Source organism: Austrofundulus limnaeus, unplaced genomic scaffold (genome assembly GCF_001266775.1).
Source record: "Austrofundulus limnaeus strain Quisiro unplaced genomic scaffold, Austrofundulus_limnaeus-1.0 Scaffold460, whole genome shotgun sequence".
NCBI classification, from domain to species: Eukaryota; Metazoa; Chordata; class Actinopteri; order Cyprinodontiformes; family Rivulidae; genus Austrofundulus; species Austrofundulus limnaeus.
This window is the reverse complement of record NW_013952862.1, coordinates 319,986-325,093: the sequence shown is the minus strand read 5'-3', so window position 1 is coordinate 325,093 and position 5,108 is coordinate 319,986.

Genomic DNA, 5,108 nt, shown 5'->3' with positions numbered 1-5,108 from the left:
ACCCCACCCCGCGACCACCACTACCCATGCCCCCTCCTCTTTATAGAGCTTTATCAGAAAAGTACAACACTGTTTCATTTTTGTTAAAGAAAATCTGATTCTGCACACAACAAAGTCTTGGATAAAGTCCCACCTCACTTCTGAGTGTTCAGGAGTTTGCAGCGTCTCTCAGCTGCTGTTTGTGATGCGACTCAGACAGGAAGTGGTCTTCACGTCTCGTCCAGCCCATCGTGTGCTGACAAAACTTACAGAAAAGTTCTTCTCCAGATGAATGAAGAACCGCTGGGACATTGTTCTGTTCTAAACATTACATTGCTTCATATTTTTGTAGGACGTTTCTGTTTAAGCTAGTTTGTTTCAGTGCACATTGCAGCTCACATTTCTTTTTTCCTCTCTGTGTCAGGAGGGGTGCTCAGATYTCATCCTCATGCCTGTTAGCAGGTAATGGCAGGTACAGGGAGCAGCAGCGGCCAAAATTTCTCAGAAATTCACCCAAATAGGCGAATTCTGTGAGATTCAGAGTTTTATACTGGATTATATTTTGTTTGGTCAATTCCATCCGCGTTTCCTTAGCAACTTATAAACAGAAGTGGAGCAGGAGAAGGTGGATTCTTTATATTCGCACATTCCTACCGCACAGACTGTGATTTGACTGGTCATGTGACTTGGGAGTGAGCCGAGCGGAGCAGTGTTGCCACTTATTAACACTGTTGCTAGATCTATCAGCTTTTTTAAACCTCTCTAGCGCCTATTTATTCATTGAAATGCGACTAGCAACAGATCTGATGTGTTTTAGAGACTTTTAGAAGCTTTGATGACAGAACTTTTCTCCTCCTCCCCTCCGCAAGAGGTGCAGTGCGGCCCTCCCCCTTCCTAAAGAGGCTAGACTCACTTTATCGTTCAGCAGCGAGACACACACACACACACACACAAACACACACACACACATACACACATACATTCACTGTCAGCTGAGAGGAGAGACCGCTGTAAATGAATCCTGCATGCACAAAGCTGCCACTGCTTCTACCTGGTTTACAGCAGGATGTAATATTTAATGTAATGTTTTCTCTGATGTTTCTATAAAATAAATTTGTGGACCCAGCTGTGTTTGACTCACAGATCAGCTTCACCTCGTCCTCCCTGTGCCTCCTGACATCTAAGAGTCTGCAGATTAAATTTAAGATTATCACTAATTTAATTTATGTAATATGGATCTAAGCATTAAAGTTATATAATTATTTTATTTCATTCAGTTTAATTGCAGTTTTAATCATATTTAGTGTTTTTCTTCACTTGTTTTCTCTTTAACATCTCTCCTATAGGTCAGATCACAAATCACAGATCACCCCTCACCAGTACTGTATRAACACATGATTCTTCTTTGTTGTATTCATGTTAGAGTGAGCTAAAGTACAAAGCTAATATTAGCTGTTTTTATTAGATTATTTAGTTGTCACAATGTTGTGCTGTAGTAAAATACATGCAGAGTGAACTCACTGAGACGTTGTTCACAGATTTTGTTTTGTGGKTAACTTGGAGCTTTCTGTTGCCTGTAATGTCTGACCTCAGTTTCCCTCATTAACCAGCTCCCCCGTCACTAACCACCTTGAACCATCACACTACCTTTACCTCAACTCTTACTTTGTCACAATTCAGCAGGTTTCACCATCGTTTCAACCTGCCGATGTTTCACTGAATAGAATAGAAATAGCCTTTATTKTCCCRTAGASGGGACAGCATCAGTACAGAGGTTCATTTTCTTTACAAACTATAGATAGTTCACACAAAACAACAATTAACACTGACTAGCCATGATACAACTACTAMTAATAAAAAATATTATATAAAGCATTGTGCAAGGATAGAGAAAGTTATGTTTTGTTTTAGAGACAGTAGACAATAAGAGTCTGACATTAGGAATCAGAAATTGTCTGTTTTCAGTGCAAAACAATCAACAGACCACTAACTGTAAAGTGAAGAATCACAATGCAGACAACAAACACAGGGGTGCAATTACAGCAGAGTAATAGTGCAAATGATTGTTCAGTTGAGTAATTACAATGAATAGTAACAGCACAAATGATTGTGCAGTAGCAGGTGTGTAAAGACTTATTGTGATTTTTGTAAAGACTTATTATGATTTTTGTAAAGACTTATTATGATTTTTGTAAAGACTTATTATGATTTTTGTAAAGACGTCTTGTGATTTTTGTAAAGACTTATGATTTTTGTAAAGACTTATGATTTTTGTCAACACTTCTTGTGATTTTGTTGTATTTTCAGTGTAGTTATTACACGTCTGTTTGCCCAGCAGGAAGTTCCTGTTTTATTACGTCCTCACTAATGCTGTTAGACTTATTCTGTCACACACACCTAGACACTCACATTAGTTTTTCTATCCTCAAGGGGACTTTGCATTGACTTCCATTTATTTGCCGGTCATTTCTACAGCCTAACCTTGAGCTCTTAMCTTAAACCCAACTTAAACTCAGTTCACACCTTAGTTCTAAACCTAACCCCACCCTCACCCACCAGTGGTATTACCCTCGATAGGMACTGGGYTTTTGTCCCCATAAGGAACAGTTGRTCCTCACAAGGCTGTGTGTACTGGGAAAATAGTCAAAAACTGTCCTCACCAGGTAACAGAAACATGTACACACACATGCACATGGACACACACAGCAGTCATTTTGGTCAAACCTTGAAGCCATTTTTACATAAACCAAGTAGAGCTGCACAAYTTATTGCAAATTTATCATAACTGTATCATCAGTGAGCAAAATATCATTTTTATAAAGAACTGCAATAAGTCACTGGTCATTATATTTCCAGTAACATCTTTCTAAATGTAGTTGCTGTTGATCAAACTAACTCATTGGCTTTGATCACTACACTTGGTTTAGGTTATGGTAACAGATCACAAGGTTTGCTAACATTGTGCCGCCTTAGTTTTAACCCAATAACTGTGATCTGAACCTTCATCACAGCAGTAATAGCTTTGTGTATTTTGTTGCAACTGTTGACATGTGACTTTGGCCAAATCTCTTAGATAGTGATCATTACCAGTGTGTAATCCAGAACAAGTCTGAGTATTTTTTGTGTTGAATTCATTCATATATTCAATCACACTGTATGTGAGTATTGGGTCTTGGAGTTCTTTGGTAGTCTATAGGTAGGACAGAAATGATGTTTTTTTTGTGACGAACTTTAATCATGAGGAATAGATAATGTATTAACAGCAGCTGGTGAATATGTAACAGTGTTTCTTCAGGTTGTAGCTTTGTGCACAAAAAAAAGTCTGTGTGCAATTTGACCTGATTTCTTTACCCTGCTGAAACTCTACTAATGACAKTTTATTGCACTCTAACGCTTGTAGTTAAGAATGCAGTTATTTTGGCTTTGGAGCTTTGAGAAGCTGTGACCAACTACCTTATGAGTTTGTCTAAGTGTGTTTTTCATAAACTTTGTGCTGTGTGTGATCACCTTTCTGTGCTCTCTTCTTTGTAGTGCTGCTCCTGTTGCAGTTTGTTAATGTTTCATTAGTTGTATTAAGAGTAAGTATAATCTTAATATAATAGTTTAATAAACAGTATGTTTGAGAAAACAGGATTATTATAATACATATTTTGCCATTCTCTACTTTGGAAGCATGTTTCCTTCTTGCCTTGCGTTCTCATTGGGTAATGGAAGTGAAGCAGATGGACACTCATTCTGAAATAACATCACACACCTGGAATGTAGATAAAAAAAATCCATATCTAAAGGCTACACATGGTTTGAGAGAAAAAACGTTTTGTATGTTTTGCCAGTACATCAGTCCATTCTGAACTGTAATTTCATTGTGCTCTGTAAAATGACAATAAAGGTCYAATCTGCATAATTGGAACTGCATGCGGGGGAAAAAGTGATGACCCAAACCATCAAACCAGAAAAGTGGAGACATAAGTTATCATTTCAAACTCAAATTGTTTCTTTAGTAAAGACATTACAGCTGTATGTGCAGAATCTGATTTCTGATAACAAACTCTACAGTTGTTTAGTTTCCAAAACACATTTATATCTCAGTTAAAGCCTGCTAACTTTGTGTCAAATCAGCTGAACTGWAGACAAAAAGTTGTCAACTAACAGGACAGACTATAGCATCATGCACAAACATCATCATCTCCAGTGTTTGCCCTAGGTTTCCAGCCTTGTTGGGGGTGTTGAGACAGATAATGAATAGTATTTATGAGGAATGTGCAATACGGCAAAAAAATAATATCACGATATATTATGATGCGTGGTGGTAACGATATATATCATGATATAAAACATAATAGAAAATAAATAAATGACATACTAATTGAGTGAAATGTGTGTGTGTGTATATATATGTGTGTGTACGCCCCGACCGGAGGCATTTGGCTGAGACCACATTTTTCCTCGTCCACACAGTCCAGAACCAAACTGCCTGCCACTGGGTGCTTCTTCTTGAAATGATTGCTGCAGTAGTAGATGGACAGTTCTTCCAGCAGGTCGGAGAAAAGCGGCAGGAGCTGTTTGCCTGTTTTCTTAGCTTTTGGCAGCTTCTTGATGAGTTTTCATGACGAGGTTGGCCCACACCAGAAGGAGCAGATTTTACGACCAGTTCTGACCGCTGGGCAGATGGGTCAGAATCTTTGTTACCATCCGAGAAGGGGAGCTCCCARTCAACATCGGAGAGCTCGCCTCCTGCCATGTAATCCAGAGAGCTCGAAGTGAGAACCTGCTCCATCATTTCAGATGACAGCGGGGCCACAGCTTGGAGTATTTGTTCTGGTTCAGTGAGCTGGGAACCCACCAGGTCATCTGGGTCCTGTTTGGTGACTKTCGAAGCCATCACCTTCTCACCGCTGGACAGGGTCAACGGATGGGTCTGACGGTGACAGAGCACCTTGAGGGAGAACCGGCTGCATTGTGTGCATTCTTCCTCAGACTCAAGGGATGCCAGGGTGGGTTTCAAACCGTGACACACCCACACAGGAGGTGGATGTCCCATCTTGATATTTTATTGCCACAGTCAGGGTCATGACTGTGGGCCCTCCACTGATGTTGATGAAGTCTTGGCAGTCTCCATGTTCCAGGAG